This window comes from Strigops habroptila, chromosome 13 (genome assembly GCF_004027225.2).
Source record: "Strigops habroptila isolate Jane chromosome 13, bStrHab1.2.pri, whole genome shotgun sequence".
Lineage (NCBI taxonomy): Eukaryota > Metazoa > Chordata > Aves > Psittaciformes > Psittacidae > Strigops > Strigops habroptila.
This window is the reverse complement of record NC_044289.2, coordinates 3,858,473-3,878,843: the sequence shown is the minus strand read 5'-3', so window position 1 is coordinate 3,878,843 and position 20,371 is coordinate 3,858,473.

The window sequence follows — 20,371 nt, the reverse complement described above, 5'->3', positions numbered from 1 at the left end:
GTGGAAAGCAGCCCTGAATCTTCACCAAGGAGGACAGGAACAGGCAATCACCAGCTCCTGATTGAGGAGGAGGCAACATGAGGACAAGAAGTGGGAAACTGGGAGGGTGGCTGTGGGCCCGGGGGGGCTGCGCTGTGCCGCTGTAGGCTGTGTAATGGATGCTTTAATTACATTGATTAGGTGCATGCTTTACATTGCAATCATGTCTCCATGGCTATTTAAAGTCTGTTTCAATGTTTGCAGAGCTTTTATGGCTGTTAATTAACAGCTGGATGCAAATATGTAGAAGGTGAGAACACACAATTTGGGTGCACGCACATACATACCCCTGTGCCTTCCTACAAGCCCCAATGATGTCCCTGCTGACAAACAATGATTGCTGTACTTGCCCTAAGGAGCTTATTTCCATGGGCTGCTGGTAATGAGGGGGTGTTTGCTTTTAAGGAGCATGGTACTGTAGACCAGTGAAATCTGTATCTCTGCAAATTTCTGCCCAAGATCCCTGAAATGTGGTGGGAATTGCGGTGGAGTTAAGTGTGCATGGGGTTTGTGGTAACTGGAGGGGTTGATAAAGCAGGGAAGCAATTTTATCTTAAAAGGTAAGAGACTAAAGCTATTTCTGGCACAGGAACAGAGCTAATCCAAGTTCAGAGTGGTTCACACTGAGATCTGGTCCCAGTTGGGATATAGTTCTAGCTGTCCTTTACAGAAGGGAGAATAAAATCAGCATTGTCTTGTGTGAAGACACACCATTTGTGTCTCCCTGGCATGGTTTGGATATCCTGCAGTACCTCATTCTGAGACTGTACAAGAAAAATATACCTGTGGAAATAAAAGGTTTGTGATATATTGGAATGTTCCATCTAAGCGGAAGGTGCTGCTGGGTTTACAGAGGGAGCAATGCATGCTCTCTGAGTCAGGTGAGACCACCAGCCCCACTAGAAGGGGTGGGTACCAGATGTTGCTGACCCTTGGTCGGTGCTCCTTTCACTTCTAGAGTTAACCTAGATGCCAAAACTAATGCAAAACATATCCTGGTTATAGCAATTTATTTTAGGGCTTATCACCTACTAGATCAATGACCAATGTAGTCTTCTACTTATTTCAGTTGGACCCACCAGAATTAAATAACATTTCTGTAAAAATATCTCCGTTTCTGCTTACTTTGATTTCTTCTGGCTGCTTTGGCTTCAGATTCGGATGTTTTGTCAGGTGCAGAAAGTTGCATTGTTATTTTGTTTAAATAATGCAACAGGATACTGAAACAGGCAGAGGTGTATGGAGCTTTCCCTTGCTGCTGCGAGGCTACAAACAGGACGGGGAAATCAATGCAGTGGGTTTTCATGGCTGAACGTTCCCAGGTTGTTGTTAGCTTGTAACCCTGTGGTGCAGAGCATGTTGTGTGGGCAGGGAGCAGGGCCATAGGGGAGCATGTTATGTGCTATTTGCTCCGTAGGGATATTACTCTGTAAGCATCTTTGGGCAAAAGGCACCTCACAGTTGACTGTGAATTCCCAGATGTCTCTAAAGATAGACAAATACCGTTGGGTTTTGTTTTGTTTCCTTCTTCCAAACTGAAATATTGGGAGAGAGAGGGTGGAGAGGGAAGGTTTGGACCAAAGGCAACTAGAAAATGATTCTGTTTCTTCAGTGATTAAAACCTACACATTGCCACTGGCTTCTGGAAAGCGTTTTTTGTCCCCCCCCAAGTGTTCTGTGTCCCCTTAATAAGAAATTTTGTCTTATTTTGGAGTGTTCCTTTTTTCATTTGAAAATCCCAACCCAAAACAAAAAAGAAGTTTCCGCTAGAAAACACTGGCCTGAAAAGTTTCAATTGCAAACATTTTCTCTTGTTTTGCCAGTGCAATGCAAATCCAAGTGGCACTGATCCTTTTCAAAACCTGACTTTCATTGAATTGACTATAACTGGGCAAAAAACCAGCCCTGTTGCTTGTTCCTGCCTATAACATCGTACAACAGGATGGGTTGCTGAATTGGTCCTCTCTGATGTGGTGCTTTGGCCAAGGATCTGAGCCCTTCTCTGTGCTCTCAGCCAGGCTTGTGCATCAAGGACAGACTGGAAACACATTTTTCCATGTGTTCCAGTATTGCTCTGAGCAGTGCCTCTATACAAACGCCCGTAGTACGGGGAACAAGCAAGAGGAATTAGAGATGTGTGCAAGGTTACGGGAATATGATGTCATTGGTATCACAGAAACATGGTGGGATGGCTCCTATGACTGGAATGTCGGAATGGAAGGTTACAGGCTGTTTAGAAAAGACAGGCCAGGCAGACGGGGAGGGGGCGTTGCTATCTATGTCAGTGATAGGCTAGAGAGTATGGAACTCTGTCTGGGGATGGGTGATGAGGTAACAGAGTGTTTGTGGGTCAGGATCAAAGGGAAAACAGCAACGGGGGACATTACGGTGGGGATCTGTTACAGGCCGCCTGATCAAGAGGACTCTGTGGATGAAGCGCTCTACAGACAGATAGGAGCAGCCTCACGCTCGCAGGCCCTGGTCCTCATGGGGGACTTCAACCATCCTGATATCTGTTGGAGGGACAGTACGGCCCGGCACAAGCAATCCAGGAGGTTCCTTAATTGTGCGGAAGACAACTTCCTCTTTCAAGCAGTAGAGGAGCCGACGAGGAGAGGTGCCATGCTGGACCTTGTGCTCACCAACAGGGAGGGACTGGTTGGAAATGTAACGCTCCAGGGCAGCCTTGGCTCTAGTGATCATGAGATGGTTGAGTTTGAGATCCTCAGGACGGTGAGAAGAGCGTGCAGCAAGCTCACTGCCCTGGACTTCAAGAAAGCAGACTTTGGCCTCTTCAGGAACCTCCTTAGTAAGGTTTCATGGGATACAGTCCTAGAGGGCAGGGGGGCCCAAGACTGCTGGCTGGTATTCAAGGATCACCTGCTACGTGCTCAAGAGTGTTGCATCCCGACTAGAAGAAAGTGCAGCAGGAGGGCCAGGAGACCTCCATGGATGGACAAGGAGCTGCTGAGGAAACTTAGAGGGAAAAAAGAAGCTTATAGAAGGTGGAAGCAAGGACAGGCGGCCTGGGAAGAATACAGGAGCATTGCCCGAGAAGCTAGGGACCAGGTTAGGAAAGCTAAGGCCCAGCTAGAATTAAGTTTGGCAAGGGATGTAAAAGATAACAGGAAAGGATTCTATAGATACGTAGCAAATAAAAGACAGGCTAGGGACAATGTAGGCCCTCTCCAGAAGCTATCAGGAGAACTGGCTACCATGGATTTGGAGAAGGCTGAGGTTCTTAATGACTTCTTTGCCTCAGTCTTCACCAGCAAATGCTCTGACCACACAACCCAAGTCTTGGAAAGCAAATGCAGGGACTGTGAGAACGAAGACCTTAGGCCCACTGTAGGAGAGGATCAGGTTCGAGACCATCTTAAGAACCTGAACGTGCACAAGTCCATGGGACCTGATGAAATCCATCCACGGGTCCTGAAGGAGCTGGCGAATGAAGTTGCTAAGCCACTGTCCATCATATTCGAAAAATCCTGGCAGTCAGGTGAAGTTCCCGATGACTGGAAGAAGGGTAATATAACCCCCATTTTCAAGAAGGGGAAGGTGGAAGACCCGGGGAACTACAGACCAGTCAGCCTCACCTCTGTGCCTGGCAAAATCTTGGAACAGTTTCTCCTGGAAAACATGCTAAGGCACATGAAAAACAATGAGGTGGTTGGTGACAGCCAACATGGCTTCACTAAGGGGAAATCCTGCCTGACCAATTTGGTGGCCTTCTATGATGGAGCCACGGAACTGATGGACAGCGGCAGAGCAGTTGATGTCATCTACCTGGACTTGTGCAAAGCTTTCGACACTGTCCCACATGACATCCTTGTCTCTAAATTGGAGAGACATCAATTTGATAGATGGACCACTCGGTGGATAAAAAACTGGCTCGATGGCCGCACGCAAAGAGTTGTGGTAAATGGCTCGATGTGTAGTTGGAAACCTGTAACGAGTGGTGTCCCTCAGGGATCGGTGTTGGGACCGGTCCTGTTCAACATCTTTGTCGGTGACATGGACAGTGGGATTGAGTGCGCCCTCAGCAAGTTTGCCAATGACACCAAGCTGTGTGGTTCGGTTGATACGCTGGAGGGAAGGGATGCCATCCAGAGGGACCTTGACACGCTTGTGAGGTGGGCCGATGCCAACCTTATGAAGTTTAACCAAGCCAAGTGCAAGGTCCTACACCTGGGTCGGGGCAACCCCAGGCACTGCTACAGGCTGGGCAGAGAAGAGATTCAGAGCAGCCCTGCAGAAAAGGACTTGGGGGTGTTGGTTGACGAAAAGCTTAACATGAGCCGGCAGTGTGCGCTTGCAGCCCAGAAAGCCAACCGTATCCTGGGCTGCATCAAAAGAAGCGTGACCAGCAGGTCGAAGGAGGTGATCCTGCCCCTCTACTCTGCTCTTGTGAGACCCCACTTGGAGTACTGCGTACAGTTCTGGTGTCCTCAACATAAAAAGGACATGGAGCTGTTGGAGCGAGTCCAGAGGAGGGCCACGAGGATGATAAGAGGGCTGGAGCACCTCCCATATGAAGACAGGCTGAGAAAGTTGGGGCTGTTCAGCCTGGAGAAGAGAAGGCTGCGTGGTGACCTCATAGCAGCCTTCCAGTATCTGAAGGGGGTCTACAAGGATGCTGGGGAGGGACTCTTCCTTAGGGACTGTAATGGTAGGACAAGGGGTAATGGGTTCAAACTTAAACAGAGGAAGTTTAGATTAGATATAAGGAAGAAGTTCTTTACAGTGAGGGTGGTGAAGCACTGGAATGGGTTGCCCAGGGAGGTTGTGGATGCTCCATCCCTGGCGGTGTTCAAGGCCAGGTTGGACAGAGCCTTGAGCCACATGGTTTAGGGCAAGGTGTCCCTGCCCATGGCAGGGGGATTGGAACTAGATGATCTTAAGGTCCTTTCCAACCCTTACGATTCTATGATTCTATGATTCTATGCTCTTTGCAGCTGCTCAGAACTGCTTGCAATGAAAGCACAAACCCAAAGCTGTGTCAGGACACCCAGGACACATCCTATTCCCTCCCAGCTTGCAAGGCATCTACTGCTTGAGCTCTTTCCAGGGTGTCTCCTGCTTTCCCCAGACCCCCTCTTTCTCTCCTCTTTCTCTTTCAGTTTTCTCAGGCTCCTTCTAGCCAGTGCACCACACATTTGCACTCCCTTTTTGGGCTCGCAGCAGCAGAAGCCAATGAAACTCAAACACGTTTGCTGCTACCTTCAGGGACATCAGTGACCTATCATCTTGCCACCCTTTTGTATGGTTCTGTGCAAGCTTATACAAAAACCTAGTGGGGATCTGTGCTTGAGAAAGCACTCCTCTCCTGCATTACAGAGCCAAATTTGAAACACGTCTGAACTTTGCCTAATACAGAGCCTTTTAGCCTCCGTTAAAACTTTCTTAAAACAACATTAAGCTTGCAGAAGAGCATTTATGTTCATCTTCAACCAGAATGAGGAATGGACATGCAAAATAATGCAAGTTGAGGACAAGTTGAGCAACCTGGTCTGGTGGAAGGTGTCCCTTCCCATGGTAGAGGGCTGGAACTAGATGAGCTTTAAGTCCCCTTCTAACACAAACCATTTTATGTGTTGAGTGTGTCCAAATAAGAGAGTCAGGTCTTCCTATGGGGATGTATAGCTCAAATCATGTCATGCCTCACTGCTGTATCCAGCATCCAAGCTGGCTCCTAGGTATTCTGGACCACAGATGGGCTTCTTGCCCCTGCTTTGGTGAAGGGCTGAAGAGCAGATAGAGCCGAGGATGCATGTTGACACCCCAGGCAGTGTCACAGCTCTTGTCTGTCCTTTCTGCTGACAGCACCAGATAGCACACCAGGAACCAAAAAGGCTGCTTATAAAATAACAAAGTTCAATCTTTCCTTTTCATCTTCTTTTGACTTTCAGTAAAAATTACCTCATCTGAGGTGTTGCTAGAAATTGATTTGTTATGCTAAATACTTGCCAAATAAATAATGAGCTCCCAAATTAGTCTATATACCATAAGACAAGGAGTGAATTATTTCTAGCAATTCCTTTTATCGTGCACAGATGAAATTATTTCAGTGTTCTGACTCCCAGGGCTGCGCTGTCGCCGAAAAATATGCTGGTGACACTCAAAAACACCAAGCCCCCCTCTATGCTCTTTTATGATATTAAATGTCACTGCTTCCCTCATTTTATCACATTATTACAGCCTTTTCTTCCCTGGAAGGAATCAAATTAATGAAAACTGAAAGAATCCAAGATGTCTGCCCGTACATCTCTCATAAAATCAGTCTCCACATTTCAGAACAAGTTCCAAGGTGATGCCATGAGGTAAAAGACCAAACCAATATCAATAAGGCTGATTACAGCCTTTCAAACACCACCACCTCCCCCCAAAACCTCCAAACCTGAATATTGATGCTTACTTTAATGTACTGATAGAGAGACCAGAAAATTTATTTAGCAGAAATGCTTTTGTTTGCTCTGCTAAGGTAGAGCAAATCTGTTGCTGAGATGTTATAAAGCCTCATATTTTCTTGTCTTGTTTTATGGAAAGCTTCTAGAGGTTGTTTTTGGATAGCCGTCCTCAAGTTGGTAACATTCGTACCATGGCACTTGAAGATGCACAAGGAGCAGAGGACATTGGCAATGGAGTATGAAGCTCTGCTCCCAGCCAGCAGTGTCTGAAATCCTCTCTGTACTGTCTGCTACCTGTGCAGAGCCTTGGTGAAATGAGTGGGGGCATCAAAAGCAGTGTCACACCTGGCACTGTTGGAAGAAGAGCTAAAAAGCAAATGTGCTGTGGCCACTGGGCAGCCTTGTGGTTCTTAGATGTGATGGGTGGAAGTGTTCAGCTTGTCACTCCTGTGGCCACAGACTTAGACATGTTTGGACTTGAGGACTTCATAGAATCCCAGGGTGGTTTGGGTTGGAAGGGACCTTAAAGCTCATCCAGTTCCAACCCCCTGCCATGGGCAGGGACACCTTCCACTAGAGCAGGTTGCTCCAAGCCCCTGTGTCCTACCTGGCCTTAAAACTGCCAGGGATGGGGCAGCCACAGCTCCTCTGGGCCCTGTGCCAGCGCCTCAGCACCCTCACAGGGAAGAACTTCTTCCTCATGTCTAATCTAAATCTCCCCTTAAATCTCAAACTAATCTAAATCTACAGGAAGGAACATGTCTCTTGTTCTCACATGCATCTTGTCAAATAGGTGAGATAAGAACAGACTGCCAACAGTTACTGACGCTCAGCATGACACCTTCAGGGAAATTCATGTCTTCAGAGCTTCCTCCTGATGCCCCTCCTCACTGCCACAGCTCCTATCTCTCTGCCACCGCTCAAGGCTGTCACTCTCCTGCAAGCAAAAAGAGGATTTCTCCATAGCCCCAACCCCTCAGTTCCAGGAGACGCAGTCCCAGCAGCTAATGCTCACCTCGGGGCCTTGAGAGGTGCAGGTTGCTTTGGAGGATAGGTCAGAGGACCCAGTTATGACCACTGCACTAAATTACCAGTTTCTCTTTATTGAGCGTAAAAAGCCCTAGTGGGACTCTCTTCCTGGACTGAAGCTGGTTTCTGCTAATGTTCAATGGAGAAAACAGAGACAAAAAACTGAGGAAGGTGGAAAGCTTGGAAGAAAGCCATGTTCTAAAGAAGAAGAAAAATCATCACCATTGGCCAAGTATGAATGGCTGCTTGTGATGCAGATTTTTCTGCTGTAGAGCAAAATCTTATTAGGATTGCATTAGGCAGCTAATATCACTTTTCGATAAAGTGGGATGTGTCCACTAATGCTTGAAGATGCTTATTATTATTTATTGATATATAAAGCTGCTATATGAGTTTTATTTAAAGGAACGCCAGGCACAATTACTGTAATTTGTTAATGTAACAAGAAGAATTCCTATTATGCTAATGTCACCTTGCAAAAGCTAAAGCTCTCATGATTTTTTTTCCCTCTAATATCTTGCTACAGAGGGTAATACAGCACATCACTATTGTCTTTGTGCCACTGGCTGAGATTACTCGACTTGTGGGAGACTTGGATTATGAATTACAATTCAAGCCACCTAAACGAAAGTATTGCTGCACATCGAGTACCTAAATGATTGTTTAGTGTGTGTTTTGACTTCTTTAACTGGCCCATGGCTGTTAGGTTCAACCTTTTATGCTTGGAGCGCAGTTGGAGGCTGCAGTGGTATGTGTCTGCTCCCAAACGGCTGCTTCTGCTGAGGGTCTTGCCTTTGGGAGAAACATTTCCCTATTGCTCCACTAAATAGAATGCCTGGAAGTCACCAAATTTGAGAAACTTTGAATAAGCATCTTCCAGAGCCTTCTAGGGAGAACTCTGCCAGCTAGAGAGCAATGTGGCTGGGACTGCCTGAAGCCTTGTGAGGAGATATCTGTGGCACAACATCCCAATTTCTTAGCCTGCAGTACTCATACATAGCCAGAAATACCTTTAATATAAGACTGGGCAGTAGGTTGGATGGCAATTTGCTTTCCCGTTCGTTCTTCTTGATATAAGCTGATGACCAGATGCTTTCCAACCCTGTATGTAACATTGCTATAAAGTAATTGCTGCTTAAATCTTTCTGTGCAATTGACAGTCAAGCTGCTGTGGTCACACCCCTTATATTATAAGATTTCCCTTTTAAAAAGACCTCAACTGCTAATTCTGCAGAGCTATTTGTATATGAACTGCAGAAGGAACTTTACATTCTGAGTGTCTGCAGCGTGGATCACCATCAAGTAGGTTTGCAAGTTGTTGCCACCACTGCTCTGCACAGCCTGGTGCAGAATTGGTCCCAAGAGTAGCTTATGGAGAAAGTAAAGCTGAGAATGCCAGGGCTGTGCTTGCAGCTTTCCAGAAGCCATGCAGTGGGAATGGTGTGTGTGATAACTGGTAGGTGGCTTGGATTTCAATAGTCTTGGTCAGGGTGAATTTTCCCTTGCTCTTCCTCCAACCCTCTCAATGCAGACTGACAAACTGACCACTCTATAGATGCCGGGACCTGTTTGTACAAATCTTTCTGGGATGTTTTCCCTTGGCAACGCTCAGCTCTACTTCCATTTCTATGGTAGTGTGGAGATCAGAGACCCTTTAGAAAGTTGAATGTGTTTTAGAGCCTGAGGTTGGCAGTTGCTGTCACATGTTATTCAGCTTCCCATTCCTAAATGGGTGGTCACTTTAGCATATGGCTGGATTAGAGGGTGGATGTCTGTGATGGAGGACAGGGGCAAATGAAGGGTGAATGGGAGTAGGGAAGGAAGAAGGTGAGAGGCAGCCTCTGCAGTGATGCTTCCAGAGCTCCAGCGTAGCCTTGGCCTTCAGTCACCTGCCTGGGGCTGTGCCAGCACAGGAGTTGGACCACTTCTCACATTAGCTGCTGGTTGCCCCGTGTTGGTAGTGTACGGAGCTGACCTCTCTGTGGGAAGGCTAATTCTAGTAATAATGGTGAATTGCTTTGTTGCCATGGTGATGAGAGCCCTGGGAAAAGTTATCCATGAGCAAACACATCTCTGCCAGTGAGATTTTGTGTAGAACAAGTGGTCAGAGAAATGGGATGGGGCCTGTGTCTGGATTTATCCACTGTGCTGGATTTATCCACTGTGCTGGACATCACCACGCAGTGGGTTGGCTCGGAAAGCTCTATTCAAGCACTGGTGATCGGGGATGGAGCAGACAAGGGTGGCTGCTGCCCTGCTGAAACACAAGACCTGGGCACCTGCTGGGATGCCAATGTCCTTGCTTGCTCTTGGATCTGACCCTTCAGTGTAAGCAGCCATGACTCCCTCCCTAGCACTTTGTGATTTGCTTTGAATATTTGCTTTGAAAATTCAGGCTTCTTCTGAAGTTAATACCTGATGGTGTGAAATATAATAATGCTTCTTCTAACCATGACTGCTTTTCTCCTTAAACAGAAATTTGGGAGGTGAGGGAGGTGTCAGTTGTGCCAGTAGCAATTGGAAAAAGGAGAAGTATTGATGGGAACTCCAGGTGGAGAAAATGTGGGATAAAGACACAAGTGTTTGTTTCAGGGGGAATAAAGCAGCCCGTACATGCCACCCTTATGTTTGCAGCAGCGCTTGAGCTTTCACTTTCCCGGATTTCCAAGGAAGGCACAACATCTACTGAAAAGCCTTTAAAACAAGAGTGCTCCCTGAATATCAAATTCACTCAAATTAGTGATGCTAAAAATTATTTCCATAAAATAAGAAAAAAACCTGCATTGTCACCAAAGTTCAAAATCTGAACTTTGCCTATCAGTTGTTGCTTTGTCTGATCATTCCACTTTTTCCTCAGTAATTATTGATCATTTGGGGCTATTTTTGAGGTGCAGGGGTCAAGCTGGTGTGTTATGTTGAAAGAACCCAAAGAAGCAAACAAGGAAGAAAACAAATTGCAAGGTTGGAAACAGAACCATGTGGGAATATGAGAACTGCAAGCAGGAAGATTCTGAATAACGATGCCTCTATATTTGTGCCCCATGCAAATTTGTATTCTTGCTGAGTTTCTATGAAAATGGTAAGTTTGCTGCAAATTATGGATAATGTGAAGATGTACCTGCTGTCACAAAGGAAGCATTCTGCCTGGAAAGGGAACACATTCTCCTGTGAGTTTTCTTACTGTAGGCTGAAAACGTGTAAGAAAGTAATACCAGTTTATAATGACAATGGATACTAGACAAAGGGCAAGATGTTGAGTACCACGAAACATGTTTAGGAAGTGTTCAGTCCAGGACAGAAATTTCTATATGTAACCTTATAATATACCACTTAAACTGGGTTTCTGCCTAAGTAGCACTGTTGAGATTGTGTAATGGGCCTCGGGCATAGTAGAGAGATAAATGCAGGTGCATTCAAAGTTGTTTCTTTTTTGGTAGTGTAGGTTTAAAATATCAAGATCTTGAATTATAATGGTCAATATCCAGAGCTGAAAGCTGTTCCTTGTACAGCTAAAGTGCAGAGCTCTTTGGAAAACTCAGCCCAAAGTCTAATGGCAAATGATGGAGTCCTTTCTAAGGGTTTAATGGACCATTAATGTGCAGGCCAGAGTGCAGTCATCATAAGAACGGTTTTCCAAAAGGAAAAGGCCAGTTTCAAAATCACCAATCTGACACTACATTTTCCTCAGGCTTCTTAGATATTTCCCATGTTTCTTATTACTGTCCTCATTTCTTTGGGATGAGTTCCAGTGGGCTGCTCCTGTTCTCTTGTGGAGAGATGATGCTGAGCAGAAAAACATTGGCAAGATTCCTGAGAGGCTGTTGTAAAAAATGGTATTGGATGACATCATCCTTGTAATGCTGAAAAATGTTCTTTGTAGCCTATCATCTGGTCATGAAACCTAATATTTATTTACTTATTAAGAGAAGCTGTGAGTTTTATGTACCTTTGTGGTGGGAGAAATAGTGAAAGCTGGGTTGCATCAACCAGCTTTCCTATCAGTGACTGCAGAGAACCAGGATTTCACCTCAAGCATCACCTACAGGCAGAGCTGCAGCACAGTCTATAGGCGATGACATCTGAGGAGTTTGAGGGGGAGGTTTTCAACATATGTTTCCACCACTGATGGCAGAGCAAGTGCATTCAGCAGCAGGAACAAAGGAACTCTTCTAGCAGGAAACATTGCAAGAGACCAGGACATGTCTCACCTGAAAAGCTCTTCCTTGATTAATAATGTTTTCCTAACAAAGAATGCAAATTTTATAATACAGAATATTTATTCTGTGATATAATTTCTGGCTGTGTAAAATGTGCATTAGCAGGAAATCAAAGAAGGGGAGGAGAAATCTCTCAAGATGAAAATGTCATTCCCGTGTCATCTTTGCATCTGAAAGATGCAAAGATTTGAGGCTTTTCTCTTTGAAAATAATTTTCATTTTTAAAGTTTCTCCAATTTCATCAGCATCAGTATCGCAAATCCTCAAGGATCAAAATGAAATGTTTCACTCCAGATTAAATGCAATATATCATTCAAATTAAGTTAGCTAGCTCTTCTTTAAAATCTTCTTGCTAGACCAGTCTGGATTTTGGTTCCTCGAACCTGCCAGTTATGTAAAGAGGCAGCTCAAGCAGAGAGCTCTGCTCCTATGTCCATCACAGCCCTTTGCTGTACAGCCAGCCTGGCATGTCCTGTGCACAGAGCCCAGACCACAGCAGGGTAATGTTATGGCCTGGTTTTCACCTGAAAAAGCTGGTTTTCACTATTGGGGTCATTGAGATCTGCCTTCAGGACAGGATAGAAGGCTGATGTTTGCGGTGAATCCATGAACAGCTCTATACATCCATCCTGTCCTTCTAAATAGCTGATCACAGGCTGCCTGGAAAACGTGTCTTCCCTAGTGGCACCCAGTGGCTTTCGGAAGGACCTTGGAAGATCTTGCCCTGATCTGAGGGCAAGAAGGGCAATTAAGAGAAGCTGTGAGTTTTATGTACCTTTGTGGTGGTTCGTCTGGCTGAGAAGGCAGGAGGACCATACCAAGGTGACCAGGGCAAGTGTGGTGTACTTCAGCCTGTCCATCCTCCAAGCACTCCCTCAAGCACCACCTTTATTCCTGGTTTTTTTTGTGGCTGCACTTGGACATCATCAATCCAGCCTCCAGTGTGTTGATGTGAAAAATCAAGTAAGTAGTAATTAAACTTTTCTAAAATGCAGTGTAAGACAGGGAGAAGGAGAAAATCACTGGTCCAAAACTGCTGCTTGCTCTTCAGGGACACAAAACTATTTCTTCATTTTTACTTCATACACCAAGCCAAGCTTTTCCCTTCTTCTGTGTCTCTGCCTTCGCTTTCCATTCACCGATATTTATGTCGCTCCTTCCATCTTTTAGCAGCAGGGATGCACTGTGAAACATGACTTTGGCTCAGTGGTCTATTGTCAAGCCTGCCTGCTGAAACATATTACAGATAGGAACAAATAAAGCGAAGAGCAGAACTAAGGTGGATCTGTCTGGATTTATTTCTCTCTTCTGAGTCTTGCTTTCTATTTTTTCTGTACCACAACGGCCTAAATGTAGCCAGTTTTTAATGGGTAGGCATCAGTGAGGCAGGGTTGCTTCATGAATCACAGGGAGCTGCAATTCTGCAACACTGAAGACCATTTTCAAAACCAATCTCATGGAACATTTTTTTTCCTAATTAAAAGTAGTGTCTAGCCACAATTCTGCATTGCCAAGCCTGAGATGTGAAGCCAGGCCAGTGCAACCCACTGTTCTCAGCTGTGGCGTGCACCACTGCAAGCTGGAAGAAAATATAAAGGAAAAACACCACTGTTTCTTGATGCCTTTTTCCTTTCTGATATGTCTCTGTGTTGAACAGCTCTAAAGATCCCATGTTCTTGAAAATTACAGCTCTTAACTCTATTTTGTCTTCCTACACAGTGGTTTGGGACAGAGACTACAAATATTTTATGATGCTAAAATGAGAGGAGGGATCAGAAGGTTATGAGCTCCATTCAGAAGCTGCCCAGGCTGTTCCTTTATGCCTTGGAGAAGGAGACTTGGAGGGCATAATTTTCTAATTTTACATCCCACATGGGGAAAAGATGACCCTTCTGAAAAGAAACGGGACCTAAAATTTGGAACACTATTATCTGCATTTGCCTCAGCATCTTTGTGTCTCAGTGTTGGCTGTGACTGGGGAACATGGGCAGATGGGAAGTGGAGGTCAGCACTGGAGGAGGGCTTCCTGATGCTCTCATTAAGGATCACACACAAATTATAGTGATTTGAAAAGACCAGCAAAACTGGCTATTAGAGTCACTGGTATGAAGCTGCAAAGCAGCCACATACGGACAAAAACTTCTGCGTCACAAGTGACCAGAGTTCACACAACCCCATACTTCAGCACAGATGCAATGAAAGGTTTGAGCTATTTTCATGTGGCAGCAAATTGGGGGCATTTACTGCTTGAAGCACAATAACTGGCTCCCATTAACCAGTTTATAGGGTAAACTTCTGCACGCTCGTTCAAATTCATCTGCTTGGCAAATTGGGAGCATTCACTGGTTCATGAATCTCCAGCTCTGTGAATGCGACCAGCTGGGGACATCTGTGGGCATGGGTTCTTTTCTTTTTGAGCTGCAGACATTAGTTTTGTAAAGCATGAGCAGAGCCACAATACCAGTCGCTAGTGTGGAGTCATAAATTGTTTCTCATAACGCCTCTGGAAACAGGGCATGCCAAATTGCTTTACAGCGCATTTGTGATAACAGTGCAGAAGAAAATGCCATTTAAATACAATTTCCCACTGACACAGGAAAAGGATAAGGGAATACATAAACCAAATAATTAACATCTCCTGGATGACTCTGGTTCTGCGTGTGGAAGGACAAGAGGGAAGTAAATAGTGGGATGGAAGGGGCTGGCTTTTCCTAGTAATAGTAAAACTTCATTTCCTCTTTGAGGAAAGATCAGAATTTTATTAAACTAAATGCCATTTGGTTTCAATGAGGTTTGAACTGATTTCTGGAAACTACTGCTGGTGAAAATTGCCAGGGAAAGTCCGTTGAGACATCCTTACCACCACTATGGCTGACTGGAGCTGGGAGTTCCTTTACTGAAATAACTTAAAACATACCTGTATTATAAAGCAGAAAGAAAACTGCTGTTTTCTAAGAAGGGGGGTGGTTTTAAAAATATTAAACCAGACGTTTAATTTCTGACTTTTTAAAACTTCCTCTTGAGGCTCCCCAACTTCCCTGGGGTCCAGGCTTCCGTGGGGGGAGTGGAGGAGGCAAACGAGGACATGAAGCCAGGGAGCTCTGGTAGATCCAGCTTCAGAACAGTCTCCTGGAGAGACTGCCCAACACTGGACAGATTGGGAGTCTGGAGCCAGGTCTCCCAGGGTCTGGCATGGTCTGCCAAGGAGATATAAACCTGTAAGCCTTGGAAAATACAGCTGCTGGGCTGCTTTGTTGCAGGGAAGCCTGTGCTCCCTCCAGTTTACCACAACCAAGAATAAATCCCATTAGAATTTGATCAGCATTGGCATGTTCCTGTAATATGTTTCAGTGCTGAAGAATTGACCTTCTTCACTGAAGACATGGTCTGTTCGAAAATTCCCAGCTAGCTCTAAAGTCTGCAAACTCTGTTCACTATGAACAGCAGTATGGAGCTTCCTCAATGAATGCTTTCTCTGGCCTGTGGCTTCATCACAGCTGCTAGAGTTTATTGTGAGCTGCATTGTGTGGCCACTTGTCTGATAGGTTCTGGATTGGCACCTTCTGTCATGTTGCACATAGACCACTAAACATCAGAAAACAGTGAATTTTGAAGGTTACTGGCTTAGCTGTGGTGGAGTATGAACTGTTAAGTAAAGACAAGGTGTTTAAAAACCTATTCTTTAACAAGGTCCATCCTTCCAGTCACTGAATGGTTATTAAGGAAGTATTTTATTCCCTCCACAGCAAAGGCTACAAGAGACACATTTAATACGCTTTCTTATTAATATTACATCTTCTAACAGAGAAATCCTGACTGCTTATTATCAAACTCACAACTCCTTTGACTTAGTAGAAATGAGATAAGTAGGAGAGATCAGAGATGTCCTCCCAGGAGAACAGCTCACCCTTTAAGAAAACCCTGCCTTAAATTCCTGAACCATTTATGTCACATGCATTTGTAAGTTACTAATTTGCTATGTACCTTATATCACATTTAATAACTCTTCTTTCTTTGGTTAATGCTGTACCCATAGCCCTCCCTGTCACGCCGTGCCACCAGATAAAGGGCATTGCCAAGAATTAGTGTTGCAAATACCTTGGAAAACCCAGTCTCACTTCTTTGGGGTCTTATAAAGCATTTTGCCATACAAATCCATATCACATTGCACATTCAACATGTTAATGCTCTCTAAGACTAATTGTTCTTCTTTCTCTATTAGTGGAAACAATATGCCCAGTGTTATGTTAAAGATGAAGCAGAACATACTTATTTAACTCTTATGCATAGTGTCCTATAATTATTTTATCTTTGATGGAAATTGAGACATAGAGTCCTTGATTCAGGTCTTGCAGCAGAGGCATGGCCAGTTGTGCCGTGGCCCATGTCCCAGATAGATACAGCCCTTCCCCAGGCTGGCTCTGGCTGGAGTTTCATGGACTTACAGAAACTTCCTCACCCCCCATGAGGAAACTGCACAGCACTGAGTCAGCCAGGCAGAGTGATCACAGCGCAGATTAAAGTACTCTTTTCTCATTGCAATGACTCACAGCGCAGATTAAAGTTCTCTTTTCTCATTGCAATGACTTCCCACTTCTGTAACAAAGGCTTCTCCTCAACCTGAGTAAGTGGCTTCCTCCTTCTCTGGGGATGTCCTGCATGGAAAACAGGGAGGACTGGTCCTAGGCCATTTATTGTCAATGATTGGAATTGGCTTTCCAGTTCAGTACTGGGATAAGAAAGGAATATCAAGGATCTGGAAAGGTGTTTAATGTGGTCTAATGCTACCTGGGCTGTGAAGAAGCTGAGTTCCTTTGAGTGCACCTATATACCCAGTCTACCAACTCAGAGTTTTCACGTCAGATTTCCTGGTCCTGCTGTCAGCCTGGCAGTGGGGCAGCACTGATTCAAACTGGGAGAGTTATGGTATCTGTGTGTGTTCAGCAGTTATTGGGATAACACAGATAACAGAGCAAGACAAGCCAGAAATACAGCTCCCTGTGGCCTTTCAAACCTCAGACCTGCATCTGCCCTTTTGCTAAATAAATGCTCTTAATGAGCACACAAAGAATGAGAGAATTTCCTGGCACTGATGAGGGTTTCTATTTGTGATGATGCTTTGGGAATTAAGCAATCCAGCTCCCTGGTATGATAGAAAACCTGTCAGCTTCCTTTCTGCTGCTGTGAATGTCCCTAACTTCCAGGTAAACCAAAGAGGGAAGGAAGAGGAGGAAAAAAACCTTAAAGAGATGGAAAACAGATCTGTGTTACCTTTATTAGGAGATACTGCCCCTGGAAACCTGCCCTGGTGTGGCATGAAGAACCCAAGGCAGTATTTGCTGAGGAGAAGGCTCCTAAAACCTGTGAGCATCCAGGTGTAATGCTGCCTCCTGGAACTCTGACTAGTATAATTTGGTTTGTCTCCATGTATGCTCAAACAAATCCCACCTCTTAAACAAATGACCTGGAGTTGCTGCTTGAACCTTGCTGGTGCCAGCTCCTTCCAGGAATCCTTGCTCAGGGCTGAGCCCCATCAACCTCTGGGCTGTCCCAGCAGCTGCTGCTGTCCTCACAGCCTGGCAAAGCGCACATCTCTGCTGGATATTTGCACAGCTTGAGGGAGTTTAGGCTTACAGGTATGGAGTGGTGAGGATACAGAGCAAAAAGAAGCCACTGAAGGAGTGGAGGCTCATACAGCCTGTTGGAGCTGTGTAAGCCCCATAGAGGAAACGCGATTTAAGCTACAGAACAAGAACAAACTGGTTAAGTATAAATTCTAGTTTCAAATGAGGAGATTCCTTGATCTATAAGGTCAGGTCTTTACAGCCTCCCCTGGGGGGCAAGGGAAAAGCCACTGCTTTTGAGTTTAATAAGCTGGTGTGATGGGAATCAGAGGAAAGAGGGCTTGCCAACAGAGAAGGTTCTTTCAATCCCTCTCTTGCTACATTCCTACCTCTGCCTCTTCCCTCAATACTCTTCTAATGGCTTTCTTCATTTAATTATGTTATTAATTAGCATGATAAGAATGAAAGCAGATGCACTGCTCTGGCTGTGTTGCTGGCCCCACCACGCTCTGCTGTACCCCCTGGAGAGGTAATAGATTTCTGTGTATGAATTCTGTGTCTGAACAACACTTGTGGTAAATAAAGGAAAATAATATTCAAGTTAATCCCAGGATCTGGGATGCTCTTTAGACTGTGAAGTGGTTATGCTGCGGGAGAGTGAGTTTGAAGGATTGTGCAAGGGGAAGGAAGATTCAAGAAATGGGAAGATTGATGTGACTGCAAATGGACAAATGCAGCATGTGTCAGGGGAAATACAGGTTATAAAACTCATACACAGTTTTTGAGTATTTTCTGGGCTGCTGTGGCTGGCATCTTAGTACAACAGTTGTCAATACCCTGTACTTCAGAGGCTGGTGAGAAGCACTGGTCCAGGAGGGACTGGCAGAAGATGCAGCACTGACACAAGCGCATGTTGCAGAGCTACATCAGCTTCCTGGTGAGTAATGCTGTCAGTGAGTCACTGAGTGAGAAAAAACCTGTTCTGCAGAAGGCTCCAATGACCCAGACAAGTTGAATATACCAGTTGGCATGCCCTGGGCTTCAAGACAACTGTAAACCACAACAAAAATAACCCACTGCTCGTATGTTGCCTTAGGCCAGTTTTGGGCTGAATGTCTGATCCAAGTTTCCTTTCTTTTCCTTTAAATAGAGTCACATTTGGAAAAGCTTCACGCTGGATTGTCCTCACCAGCCACTTGCATTTGCTGTTAATTCTCTGGAAGAAATGTTCCCTCTTGCCTCACCCAGACTGGGATCACTGCATAGAAAAACGGCTTTCTCCTGCGCGTTTGTTATATGCAGCTGCGTGAAACCCTCAGCCTGTTCAATTAAAGAACCCATTTTCCCATTAACTGTCTCCTTAGACAAATGTGAAGTGTATTTAATGTTCGCTCAGGATGAAGCCAATATGTTTCTCCTGCTGTTTTACACTTTCGTCTTAGTAGGGATTTGTCGTCTCTGACTGTTCAAATACCTTGAAGCTCCCCAGCATTTACCATCAGGAAAAGGTAACAAGTGTGGTGACAAAGAGTGAGTGCCAGATGAGCCTGGGAAAATGGATTGCTTTAATAGATGTTACTGAGGCCCTTCTGCACTCTGCCTGATGCTGAGCAACCACCCCATCCATCACGCTCACTCTGACTGAGTAGCAGCACACCATCAACACTTTAACAGACCTCTTCTCCTTTCTTCCTATTAGGCAAAGAGCTGGCCTGAATCCTGCGCTATTCCTGATGGTCTGAGAAGAGGTAGTTTAGAAAAGGGAAAATCAGCAACAGATCCTCTACATCAGCTTGATGTTTTTTATTAACATGCCCTGAGAATCATCTTCTTCCTGCCACTGGTACCTTGTTGCACATTAATCTAATGACTGATAAAGTATTCTCTGAGCCTTTATTTTCCTTTTTTGCCTTGTTTCTTCAGCACTGTTTTTCCTATGAATCAAGTAGCTGAGAAAATTGATGTAGATTCTCACCTGTATGAAAATACTTTGCCCAAAATATGAGTCTCGAATTGGGCTGCTGTATTAATCCTTCTCTCCTGGACAGCAGTAATCACTCTGGCATTTTTCAGGCTGCAACTCAGCACTTCTGCAGTTGCCACTTGCTGCCTTACTGTAAGTTGGGCCACAAAATGGGGCAAGGAAAGGGAGGTTAAGAGGAGGACAGAGCTCCTCTGGCCCGATCCTGGACTTCCTTATGTTGTTGAGATGTACAGTGAGGGACTTCACATCAAGCAAAAGCAGCCTTAGGCTCCGCATTAGCTCTGACTCCTGATTTGTCACCTTGCTCTTGAACCAGACTTATCTGAAGAGCAAAGATGATAGCGTGCTTGTGTGGGACCAGGCTGCCTCAGCAAGGCTGACCAGGCTTGATGGGACCAGCCTGGCTCTTTGTCTTGAGAAGTGCAAAAGAATCCTTCTCTGGGTGCAAAGGACCGGCTGTTCCGCTTGGCCAGGACAGAGGCTCCTGGGTTCTTTGCATTAGCAGTAACTAAACAGCAAGTGAAGAGCAAGTAGCTGGTGTGATGTGAAGTGAAGGGCTCCAGTCTCTGCCCCATGCTGGCCCGAAGGCAGCAGTTCTGTCCATGGAGCTCTGCAAGCATGAGGGCCCTTTGCTGCACCGCCATTCCTCCTGCAAACCCTCTCTGCTGAGGTGGGGGCTGAGGTGGTTTTGAGCTGATACAAGAGGAACCCTGAGAGCACTTGGTTGCTTTGTGCTCTGAGATCAGGTCCCAGCTCTTCAGTAAAATCAGTCTTGATTTATCCCTGCGGATAAATATCTTCAGCTCAGAAGGACTCCATCACTGTCAAGAGCAAGGCACTTCCCCAACAAGTGGCAATAAAAACCTTTATAGCACTTGCTCAGCATGACAAATCCTCTTCATCCTCTTTCAGTGGTGGCTTTATTGCCTCTTCCCCGTGGGGGCTGTACTAGTCAACACTGTTGGGGTTGTGGATGAAGTGTTGATGCCTCTGTCCTGGGCTATGGCCACCAGGCATGTCTCTGGTGTGTTATGCAGTTCCAGCATAAGCACTGCTCTTTCCCAGTCCCGTCGGTCCATAGATCCAGGTAATGTGAAGTTTTGGCTCTAAGCAGTTCTGTTCTGAACTGAA